Raw genomic sequence first — 13,729 nt, 5'->3', positions numbered from 1 at the left:
TGTGACGACTGCGCATAAGCCAGTGACGTAGAGGGCTCTGCCTGTGTGTAGTTCACTTAGTTGAGTTGTGTAACTGAAAGCATGGACGTTCGAAATATCAGACTAGTCCTTCACGGAAAGAGGTACAGGACTTCTTTTATGTCACTACGACTAAGGTACGTATACGTTGGAGCGATAAACGATAAAAGAAGCAGCGATGCTATATCAAGGAGAATTGAAGCATTCATTGTCATTGAGGTGTGGATATTGGAGTAACGATAAAAGCGAAGATACACGATAAAATAAGCAGCGATCCTATATCAGAGAGAATTGAAGCATGCATTGTTATTGAGGTGTGCATATTGGAGTAACGATAAAAGCGAAGATACACGATAAAAGAAGCAGCGATGCTATATCAGAGAGAATTGAAGCATGCATTGTCATTGAGGTGTGGATATTGGAGTAACGATAAAAGCGAAGATACACGATAAAAGAAGCAGCGATGCTATATCAGAGAGAATTGAAGCATGCATTGTCATTGAGGTGTGGATATTGGAGTAACGATAAAAGCGAAGATACACGATAAAAGAAGCACCGATGCTATATCAGAGAGAATTGAAGCATGCATTGTTATTGAGGTGTGGATATTGGAGTAACGATAAAAGCGAAGATACACGATAAAAGAAGCAGCGATGCTATATCAGAGAGAATTGAAGCATGCATTGTCATTGAGTTGTGCATATTGGAGTAACGATAAAAGCGAAGATACACGATAAAAGAAGCAGCGCTGCTATATCAGAGAGAATTGAAGCATGAATTGTCATTGAGGTGTGCATATTGGAGTAACGATAAAAGCGAAGATACACGATAAAATTAGCAGCGATGCTATATCACAGAGAATTGAAGCATGAATTGTCATTGAGGTGTGCATATTGGAGTAACGATAAAAGCGAAGATACACGATAAAAGAAGCAGCGATGCTATATCAGAGAGAATTGAAGCATGAATTGTCATTGAGTTGTGCATATTGGAGTAACGATAAAAGCGAAGATACACGAGAAAAGAAGCAGCGATGCTATATCAAAGAGAATTGAAGCATGCATTGTCATTGAGGTGTGGATATTGGAGTAACGATAAAAGCGAAGATACACGATAAAAGAAGCAGCGATCCTATATCAGAGAGAATTGAAGCATGCATTGTTATTGAGGTGTGCATATTGGAGTAACGATAAAAGCGAAGATACACAATAAAAGAAGCACCGATTCTATATCAGAGAGAATTGAAGCATGCATTGTCATTGAGGTGTGCATATTGGAGTAACGATAAAAGCGAAGATACACGATAAAAGAAGCAGCGATGCTATATCAGAGAGAATTGAAGCATGCATTGTCATTGAGTTGTGCATATTGGAGTAACGATAAAAGCGAAGATACACGATAAAAGAAGCACCGATTCTATATCAGAGAGAATTGAAGCATGCATTGTTATTGAGGTGTGGATATTGGAGTAACGATAAAAGCGAAGATACACGATAAAAGAAGCAGCGATGCTATATCAGAGAGAATTGAAGCATGCATTGTCATTGAGTTGTGCATATTGGAGTAACGATAAAAGCGAAGATACACGATAAAAGAAGCAGCGCTGCTATATCAGAGAGAATTGAAGCATGAATTGTCATTGAGGTGTGCATATTGGAGTAACGATAAAAGCGAAGATACACGATAAAATTAGCAGCGATGCTATATCACAGAGAATTGAAGCATGAATTGTCATTGAGGTGTGCATATTGGAGTAACGATAAAAGCGAAGATACACAATAAAAGAAGCACCGATTCTATATCAGAGAGAATTGAAGCATGCATTGTTATTGAGGTGTGGATATTGGAGTAACGATAAAAGCGAAGATACACGATAAAAGAAGCAGCGCTGCTATATCAGAGAGAATTGAAGCATGAATTGTCATTGAGGTGTGCATATTGGAGTAACGATAAAAGCGAAGATACACGATAAAAGAAGCACCGATTCTATATCAGAGAGAATTGAAGCATGCATTGTTATTGAGGTGTGGATATTGGAGTAACGATAAAAGCGAAGATACACGATAAAAGAAGCAGCGCTACTATATCAGAGAGAATTGAAGCATGAATTGTTATTGAGGTGTGCATATTGGAGTAACGATAAAAGCGAAGATACACCATAAAAGAAGCACCGATTCTATATCAGAGAGAATTGAAGCATGCATTGTTATTGAGGTGTGGATATTGGAGTAACGATAAAAGCGAAGATACACGATAAAAGAAGCAGCGCTGCTATATCAGAGAGAATTGAAGCATGAATTGTCATTGAGGTGTGCATATTGGAGTAACGATAAAAGCGAAGATACACGATAAAAGAAGCAGCGATGCTATATCAGAGAGAATTGAAGCATGCATTGTCATTGAGTTGTGCATATTGGAGTAACGATAAAAGCGAAGATACACGAGAAAAGAAGCAGCGATGCTATATCAGAGAGAATTGAAGCATGCATTGTCATTGAGGTGTGGATATTGGAGTAACGATAAAAGCGAAGATACACGATAAAAGAAGCAGCGATCCTATATCAGAGAGAATTGAAGCATGCATTGTTATTGAGGTGTGGATATTGGAGTAACGATAAAAGCGAAGATACACGATAAAATTAGCAGCGATGCTATATCACAGAGAATTGAAGCATGAATTGTCATTGAGGTGTGCATATTGGAGTAACGATAAAAGCGAAGATACACGATAAAAGAAGCAGCGATGCTATATCAGAGAGAATTGAAGCATGCATTGTCATTGAGTTGTGCATATTGGAGTAACGATAAAAGCGAAGATACACGAGAAAAGAAGCAGCGATGCTATATCAGAGAGAATTGAAGCATGCATTGTCATTGAGTTGTGCATATTGGAGTAACGATAAAAGCGAAGATACACGATAAAAGAAGCACCGATTCTATATCAGAGAGAATTGAAGCATGCATTGTTATTGAGGTGTGGATATTGGAGTAACGATAAAAGCGAAGATACACGATAAAAGAAGCAGCGATGCTATATCAGAGAGAATTGAAGCATGCATTGTCATTGAGTTGTGCATATTGGAGTAACGATAAAAGCGAAGATACACGATAAAAGAAGCAGCGCTGCTATATCAGAGAGAATTGAAGCATGAATTGTCATTGAGGTGTGCATATTGGAGTAACGATAAAAGCGAAGATACACGATAAAATTAGCAGCGATGCTATATCACAGAGAATTGAAGCATGAATTGTCATTGAGGTGTGCATATTGGAGTAACGATAAAAGCGAAGATACACGATAAAAGAAGCACCGATTCTATATCAGAGAGAATTGAAGCATGCATTGTTATTGAGGTGTGGATATTGGAGTAACGATAAAAGCGAAGATACACGATAAAAGAAGCAGCGCTGCTATATCAGAGAGAATTGAAGCATGAATTGTCATTGAGGTGTGCATATTGGAGTAACGATAAAAGCGAAGATACACGATAAAAGAAGCACCGATTCTATATCAGAGAGAATTGAAGCATGCATTGTTATTGAGGTGTGGATATTGGAGTAACGATAAAAGCGAAGATACACGATAAAAGAAGCAGCGCTGCTATATCAGAGAGAATTGAAGCATGAATTGTTATTGAGGTGTGCATATTGGAGTAACGATAAAAGCGAAGATACACGATAAAAGAAGCACCGATTCTATATCAGAGAGAATTGAAGCATGCATTGTTATTGAGGTGTGGATATTGGAGTAACGATAAAAGCGAAGATACACGATAAAAGAAGCAGCGCTGCTATATCAGAGAGAATTGAAGCATGAATTGTCATTGAGGTGTGCATATTGGAGTAACGATAAAAGCGAAGATACACGATAAAAGAAGCAGCGATGCTATATCAGAGAGAATTGAAGCATGCATTGTCATTGAGTTGTGCATATTGGAGTAACGATAAAAGCGAAGATACACGAGAAAAGAAGCAGCGATGCTATATCAGAGAGAATTGAAGCATGCATTGTCATTGAGGTGTGGATATTGGAGTAACGATAAAAGCGAAGATACACGATAAAAGAAGCAGCGATCCTATATCAGAGAGAATTGAAGCATGCATTGTTATTGAGGTGTGGATATTGGAGTAACGATAAAAGCGAAGATACACGATAAAATTAGCAGCGATGCTATATCACAGAGAATTGAAGCATGAATTGTCATTGAGGTGTGCATATTGGAGTAACGATAAAAGCGAAGATACACGATAAAAGAAGCAGCGATGCTATATCAGAGAGAATTGAAGCATGCATTGTCATTGAGTTGTGCATATTGGAGTAACGATAAAAGCGAAGATACACGAGAAAAGAAGCAGCGATGCTATATCAGAGAGAATTGAAGCATGCATTGTCATTGAGGTGTGGATATTGGAGTAACGATAAAAGCGAAGATACACGATAAAAGAAGCAGCGATCCTATATCAGAGAGAATTGAAGCATGCATTGTTATTGAGGTGTGCATATTGGAGTAACGATAAAAGCGAAGATACACGATAAAAGAAGCAGCGATGCTATATCAGAGAGAATTGAAGCATGCATTGTCATTGAGGTGTGCATATTGGAGTAACGATAAAAGCGAAGATACACGATAAAAGAAGCAGCGATGCTATATCAGAGAGAATTGAAGCATGCATTGTTATTGAGGTGTGGATATTGGAGTAACGATAAAAGCGAAGATACACGATAAAAGAAGCAGCGATGCTATATCAGAGAGAATTGAAGCATGCATTGTCATTGAGGTGTGGATATTGGAGTAACGATAAAAGCGAAGATGCACGATAAAAGAAGCAGCGATGCTATATCAGAGAGAATTGAAGCATGCATTGTCATTGAGGTGTGGATATTGGAGTAACGATAAAAGCGAAGATACACGATAAGAGAAGCAGCGATGCTATATCAGAGAGAATTGAAGCATGCATTGTCATTGAGGTGTGGATATTGGAGTAATGATAAAAGCGAAGATACACGATAAGAGAAGCAGCGATGCTATATCAGAGAGAATTGAAGCATGCATTGTCATTGAGGTGTGGATATTGGAGTAATGATAAAAGCGAAGATACACGATAAGAGAAGCAGCGATGCTATATCAGAGAGAATTGAAGCATGCATTGTCATTGAGGTGTGGATATTGGAGTAATGATAAAAGCGAAGATACACGATAAAAGAAGCAGCGATGCTATATCAGAGAGAATTGAAGCATGCATTGTCATTGAGGTGTGGATATTGGAGTAACGATAAAAGCGAAGATACACGATAAAAGAAGCAGCGATCCTATATCAGAGAGAATTGAAGCATGCATTGTCATTGAGGTGTGCATATTGGAGTAACGATAAAAGCGAAGATGCACGATAAAAGAAGCAGCGATGCTATATCACAGAGAATTTAAGCATGCATTGTCATTGAAGTGTGGATATTGGAGTAACGATAAAAGCGAAGATACACGACAAAAGAAACAGCGATGCTATATCAGAGAGAATTGAAGCATGCATTGTCATTGAGGTGTGCATATTGGAGTAACGATAAAAGCGAAGATGCACGATAAAAGCGACGATAAAGAAAAATTCCATTGTCTTCGCTCTTGTCGTTCATATGATCTCCGATTAAGATAATATTAATCTGTATGATGACCGGTGGCTATCAATATATCCGAATATTAAGCGATTCATTATTATTTCGGAATATTAAATTAATTATTATGAATATTGACAAATTGATCAGTTGTGTATTTATTCGTCATATGTTATGTGATCACAAGAACCAATCACAACACAGTGAATTTATACTATCTTTGGGATGAGAAACGGGTTCAATTTCGTACGTATTTAAGTTATATTAACCTTGAACCTAGCAGGTGGTATTTTCTCTATATCTTCTTTCATTAAGTGGATGCATAGAATATCTTCTACTGATAAATCAAAATGTTCGCGTCCAGCGTTCTCGTTGCTCCGATATGAACACACGATTCTTTGATAATACCAAACTGTCGCTAGGTCGTTTCTTTTATAGTTTATCGTTGTTCCAACGTGTACGTATCCTAATACATAATGTTAACTAAAGCGGTTATTTATAGAAATTCGAATGTGCTTTTTAAATTAATATCGTTACATTTGTTACGCATTTCAAGATATTGTCCTACATAGCTTCAGAACGTCTCTGAGAGCGTGTGTTTGCATTGTATAGATATTTAATATTGTTTAATATACTCGTACTTCAGTAAATGTATCTTCATCTTAGCTCGAATACTTTCCTCATTGCATGTCTGGACGAAATGTGGTGGCTCCTGAATATAAAGGGGCTTGCTCCTGATTTTTTTTTTTTTTTTTTTAGTTTCATCTATCTAGTAAGAACTATATTTTATTTCACATAAGAAGACACTGGATGCGGGATGACTTATCGTTGAATGTAGGTGCACATTTACTATATGTTACATTTTTTTCATTCAGACCATTGGCTCGACAGGTTCTCAACGTAAACAGACGACGTCAACATGCTACTGTATCTCCGTACAGTCAGAAGGAAAAGAAAAATAACGTACTGTAGTACATACCTTGCAAGGTTCAGTCCTCGTCATCATTGATGCAATTACCAGCGTTGCAGTAAACGACGATATATTCTCGTAAGTTGTCGAAGCTGAATCGTCTTCGCCTATCGCTTAAACAGTTTTTGTTCAGACAGAATTTCTGAAGAAAAACTCTAAAATGGGGATCACTCAATTTCTTTAGAGGAATATTTGCACTGATCATCATGTTGCACGTATCGTTTATTAGTTTTTAGTAGGTTATTTTACGACGCTGTATCAACATCTCAGGTTATTTAGCGTCTGAATGATATGAAGGTGATAATGACGGTGAAATGAGTCCGGGGTCCAGCACCGAAAGTTACCCAGCATTTGCTCATATTGGGTTGAGGGAAACCCCCGGAAAAACCCTCAACCAGGTAATTTGCCCCGACCGGGAATCGAACCCGGGCCACCTGGTTTCGCGGCCAGACGCTCTAGCCGTTACTCCACAGGTGTGGACACGTGTGGTTTAGACCCGCACAACTAAATGATGATGATGATGATGATGATGATGGTTCCTCAGATTTCATTTCAACCATTTCCTGTGCGATGTACTGTTGCAGTGTTTCTCTTTAGCCTGAGTTGTTCTGGTTTTTACTTCAATTTTACATACATTACACACGATATTGTCTTCGTTAATACATAAAACGTTACTCTCATACTTCTTAATTGCATTTCGTATCTCTAAGCGAATTTAACGTTTTGACTTCGACATTATGAATGGATCAGCACTTCACTATTCAACTCGTACTGAATGCTTGAGCAGGATAACACAACTGCACACATTGCGTTGCAATGTGAATCGGGGTTCCTTTGTTATGTACGCTGCTGTACTCGCCAGGTACACAAAAGACGGACGGCGCGGCACGTGCCATATACTCCGATATACTTCACTTTTGCATAAGTCATCCCGCATCCACTGTCTACACAGAAGCTTCCTTTAAATACATACTTCGTTATTGTTGTTATTAAATCCTGTTGTACACCGTCTTACATGCACAGGTACATGAGTAAACGAACATAGACAAACACACAACACTTGTGAATGTGGGAGGACTGCTTAGTTCACTGAAGCGTGAACTGTTGACTTATAACTTGCAACTCCGTACAAAGCTAGTATGATCGATGTACATCTAACTTGTGTTCAAAGTAACCAAATGCAGGACTCTTAAAGTCTATCCCAGATATCCTGATAGGGACTCCTTTCCTTTGCTACCGGCAAAGAGGAGGACACTACGGTCTATTTTAAAAACATTGCCCATATGATTCCATTACTCTGTAGTGTGTATCTTATATTGTAAGAACAATCATACTGAAGTATAAAAAATAAGGATGTGAGAAGTACGTCATATCTTCCATGTACGAAAGTTTAATCTAGCCAAAATAAAAATATAGCCTACAGATGAGTAATCAGGATTTAAAAAAATATATCAGAAAATAACACAGAAGGGATATTTCTATTTAATAACTAGGCCTACGTATCTTTCCAATCACAGTATCAATAGAGTCTGTTTTTCCGTCATTTCAGCCAGTTCTTCAAGAGTCATAGCAGGATATATTTCCTTCAATGAATTAAACACATTTAAAATGCATCTCTTCTGCCCACTTCTTAACGCTTTACCATGCTTATGTCTTACGATCGAGTTTTCTGTCATTAAAATTCTCACTCACTAGGCCTACTATACTGTTTAAACGGTACTGTTATAGCTCGCGCAAGAAACGATTACCGAAAACCAATGGTGGCGTTGCTGTCTGTTTTGAAGTGTGTATGTAGGCACGCCGAGGGTGGAGAGGTGCGGGCCGATGGAAGTACTGTCTCTTCCAAGAAGATGAACAAATGAGGACATCGCTGTGGAAATAAAGAACGTAGCAAGAGAAAAATTCGAAGCTAATTAAACGCGCAACATATGTTTACGAATGAAATAATAATACCGTGCAATACAAGACACGTATTCACATGCAATGGAACAAACTAAAGTCGTAATGCAACTATCACAACGCAAGACTGATTCTATCGATGTCATTTCTCTTCCGACTGTACTCTCGAATATCATTCAAGTTATCTCGTGACCTTTCCTCTCGCCCGCTCTTCCTTATCGCAGTGTTTGATTCGCATTCCTTCCGTCGGTAATCCGTACTTGCGAGACCTATACCACTACAATTCGGTAATATTTTGTATTACTCTTACTGTTAGATCTATATACACTATATACGGTACACTATTTACACACATTAAACTATATATACAGGGACATCACTTTATTTTTACTAACATTTTTAACATTAACCTGGCTATACTCGGAAACACTGTTGCCCCCTTCCATTACAGGAGTTTGATGTTACTAGTGCAATGTGTAAACAAATCATTTTACTAGCTATAGGAGGAGAGAAAAGTAGTGTATCCATTTATGTTGCAGGGAAATACATTACGATTTTCAGTTTGATCATCACTTTTACGGAATTTATCAAAATACAGTAGAGTAGTAACATTTTTTTTTCAAAAACTCAACTTTTCAGGCGGCTATATTCGTTATGTAATGTCTACTTTATTTAGCATATTAATTACTGATGTTAACATACAATACAGAGAGTGCATTTAAATTGACGGGGTCATAAGTAAAGGGCTGTAAGTGCACTTAAGTTACTTTTGAGAAAATGGGGTTTAAATATTTAAGCTTTCGTAAAATCGGTGAAATTTTTATTTAAATTTTAATGTGTGATGCGATTAAAATATCCCTTTGCCACTAAAATTGTAGATACTTTAGCTTACACTGGATGCACTTAACTCATGTTATTACAAATGTCACTAGCATTCCTTTGCTTATAGCCACCTCAATTCAAAATAAGCTAATCTGAATTTTTAAACAAGTTGCTGAAAATGGTCGCCGTTCATTACAATGCAGGCTTCAATTCTTTACGCATATCATTAAAAACATTTTGAAGCATATTCTCTGAAATTGAATTTATCGTTTCTTCAATATAATTTTTAGTACGATATTATTAATATAGGTTCTTTCTTCTATAGAAATGCAACCATATTTCTGAAACACACTATACACTGCAGTGTTTACTTCACTGCTTGAAGACTTCGAATGCAACAGCGGCCGTAAGTTTGTGTGTCTGACGGGACCAAGGAAGGGGTGTGAGTGAAGTACATTCAGAAATGCAGGTACAATAAAAATGCAAGTAAAAATAAAATGATGTCCCTGTATATCTTACGTAAACAGTTGGGACACATTACTTCGCGAACATGTTCGACTGCAGAAACACAATGTTTTCTTCAAGGATAGTTACCACAACTAGGGGAGCTACCCTTCGAAGATAAAAAGAAAGGTGGGAGTCTATCCAGGCAAATAATCTTGAAATCGGTGCGACGGATATGACGTCAAACTACACCTTTTACGCCCCATAATCCACCGCGAAATACCGCCAATTGCCAAATATTCAATTGCTACTATCGTTTTCGTCATATGTAAATGGTTTAGAATGGATGTGGAGGTAACGGGACTACTAGCAGATTATTATATCAATGTGTGTTTCACTGTATATTTATTAAAAGTGTTATGGTTGTGACATGGACTGAACACTTCATTTCCACATTATTTCGCTTATCAAGAAGGATGTTGGCATTCCTTCGTATGTTAAAGCATAGGGGGACATATCAACGGTGGCAAGTTGGTATAGCGCTGGTCTTCTATGCCCAAGGTTGCGGGTTCGATCCCGGGCCAGGTCGATGGCATTTAAGTGTGCTTAAATGTGACAGGCTCATGTCAGTAGATTTACTGGCATGTAAAAGAACTCCTGCGGGACAAAATTCCGGCACATCCGGCGACGCTGATATAACCTTGGCAGTTGCGAGCGTCGTTAAATAAAACATGACATATCAACGGACATATTCTACAGTTGAGCCGAACAGAATATTAGCTTATTTATAAAAAATAACATCTGCTGAACTTGATTACACCTTTGAAATATTCACAATAACACGAAATAATTTGTAATCGTAATAATATGAACAAAACAGCTGATAAACACACCGGAAAAAGAGATGAACTATGGGTAATTTGACGGCCATACTAGTACTCCTTCCTGGTTCCGCCGTTTCAAGCTTATGGCCCGGGGTTGGAGCTACCGCATTCATAAGCTTTCTCACACCCCCCCAAAGTTTAAATAAAGAAAATATTAATTAAAATTAAAGTTATTAAGTATTTATTTCACTTATGTGATAGGGAAAAGGCTCGAACGAATGGATCGATGAAAAATTCTAAAAGCACTGGCAAAAGATCTGTTGGTCGTCCGAAGAAGAGATGGACTGAAAATTCTAGTTTACGACCGTAACAGGCCACTCGGCCTAATACTTGTTAGGAAGACGATGACGATAGGGAAAAGGACATCTAAACACATTTATCTATATTCATATTATGATGATTGTAGTTCAAAATCTGTAGTTTTTAAAAGTAAGTGAATTATGGCGAAGCAAGGGGGTAGAACGCGGTAAGAGGAACAGCAATGTTCGCGCTGGAAACACGAAGAGGCTACAAGGAGGAGGTGGAAGTTGTTTTGTTTCCCTATCAGGTTACCCGAAATAGACTTTAGTCATAACATCATACGCAGTAAAGCAGGCAAGTCCATTTGATATCGATGAGGAAAAAATGGGTGTGTGGATTAGTAGTTGCACAGTTCCTGTGGAGTTCACTTCTTTTTCTTGTGCAAATGCGAAGTATACTAACTATGCTATTTCCTATTTCCGCAATAATATTTCTACTGATGTTGCTCTTATTAATGTTACTGGAAAAATTATCAATGAACTAGATATCGGAAACAAATGTTTGGGTATTTTCTTGGATCTACGGAAAGCTTTTGACACTATCAATCATAATTTACTTTAGGACAAACTACATACTATTGGAGTTAGAGGTATAGTTTTAAAATTATTCCAATCATATTTTAGTAACAGAAGGCAAATGACCAAAATTGAAGATCAATTTAGTGAATACAAATATATTGATATAGGTGTACCGCAAGGAACAATTTTGGGACCTATTTTATTTCTAATATATGTTAATGATCTGCTAAATATAAATTTAGAAAAATTTAATGGATCTATATATTCATATGCGGATGATACAGTAGTTATTTTCAGTGGTTTTTCTTGGCAGGAAGCATATAGAAATGCTAATATAAGTACTAACATTGTTAAAAAAATGGCTTAATTCCAACTTCCTTTCTTTAAATATATCTAAATCAACTTTAGTTCCTTTTTCGTTAACAGCTGCCAGTGTTCAAAATTTAAAATTTAGCGATAAATATAGACTAATAATACACAGTGAAAATTGTTTAGATCCCAAAAGTTGTAAATGTCCACCTTTGAAAGAAGCCACGTATGTCAAATATCTGGGCATCATTATTGATCAGAATTTAAAATGGCCTCATCACATTACTTATCTTTGTAAGAGGCTTCGTAAAACAATTTATAAATTCGTTAATCTTCGATGCTACTTACCTATTAGACTTCTACGAAATGTTTATTTGGCCATTATTCAGTCTATCATTCAATATGGTATAATTGTTTGGGGTGAAAGTACAAAAATTAATCTTAGTCCGTTAAATTTACTACAAAAACGAATAATTAAAATTTGTTTGAAGAAACGTTTCGATTATCCAACTAAATTAATTTATTCTGAATTTAATGTATTTAATATTGAACAAATTTATAAGTATACGCTGTTAAAATTTTATCATAAAAATCGTAATAAGTTTGTATTACAGACACATAATTATGACACAAGACGAAATATTAATTCAACATTAGTAGAACCTAAATGTCTCACATCTGCTGGTCTAAAGCATAGCATAAATTTTGGCCCTCGGTTGTACAATGCTTTAACTAAATTACACCCAGAACTTCTAACATGTAACCCACTAACAAGAAAATTAGAAACGTGTTAATATCTTCAATTTGATTAAATAAATTTATAGCCTATGTGTATGAATTAATCAACCTATATTATATTTGTATTCTATAATTTTGAAATATATATTAGTCCTACTTTTCACGTGCGATATTATTCTTATCTAGTGTTAATATTATATTATATAATTCCATTGCCGCTGTAATTATATTTTAGTTCCTATTTTATTTTACTTATTTATTTTTATTATTATTATTATTATTATTATTATTATTATTATTATTATTATTATTATTATAATTATTATTTATTTTTTTAATATTATATCTGAACTGCGACCGAGCACGAGCGCTGCTCATTCGGTCTCAAATTTTGTTAATACTACTGTATCTTCTTTTTATATTGCTTGTATTATTTTATTTCTATTTCTCTTGTTTGTTTTGTAATTATATTCTTTATTCTGTGTATTTAAATAAATAAATAAATAAATATTCTAAAAACATTAATACCGTAATAGAACCAATATAAACATTGTAATTTAGTTTATTGTGAGTGGAAGAGTGAAAAAAGAAGACTGCATTGTTAAGTACGAGTGTTTGGATAGCAGTGCAAGGAGTGACCAATGTTTCTCAACACAGTGTAACTCAACGTCAGCATGCATTCAGTTTTCCTCCTTCCCCCTCCTGCCCCACTGAATATGCTGAGAAACTGACTCACTCCACATCACCCCTACTCAAATGTTCGCGCGTAACACCGGTCAAGTTATCTAAACACAACACTACTGTTCTCCAACCACGAGATTAACCGTGAAAGGAATGTGCTTACTATTGCGTCATATATTGGAGCGAAGTAGATATTACCGTTATAACGTCAGTTTAAAAAACATGCGCTCTCCTGCATATGTTATTTCCTGTATGGAGGGATTAAAAGACCAGGGGTGCTATTCATAGACATTTCGCTAGCCCCTGCTACGAGCGTGCTAAACTAGCCCCGGATATCGACTGGTTATTTGTACAGAATTCATTTCATGTCATATCGCTAACACTGGTTTATGAATACGAAAGACGTTAGTTTGCAGATCATCCACCCGAAGCCCGCGTTAAGAATGTCTATGAATATGGCCCTAAGAGATTAACCGTGATCTAATTTTGTAACTAGGGTAGTATAAATATGTGTGTATCAATGTTATCGTTTGTGCTT

General features: G+C 36.6%; 1 protein-coding gene across 1 annotated transcript in view; it reads right to left on the bottom strand.

The window, feature by feature from the left end:
• LOC138692258 (serine proteinase stubble-like) overlaps window positions 1–13,729 on the bottom strand; it is a 230,119-nt gene that overhangs the window by 91,379 nt on the left and 125,011 nt on the right. The gene's annotated exons all lie outside the window — the stretch shown is intronic.

The sequence above is a fragment of the Periplaneta americana genome, chromosome 16 (assembly GCF_040183065.1).
Source record: "Periplaneta americana isolate PAMFEO1 chromosome 16, P.americana_PAMFEO1_priV1, whole genome shotgun sequence".
NCBI lineage: Eukaryota > Metazoa > Arthropoda > Insecta > Blattodea > Blattidae > Periplaneta > Periplaneta americana.
This window is presented reverse-complemented; position numbering and strand designations above follow the sequence as displayed.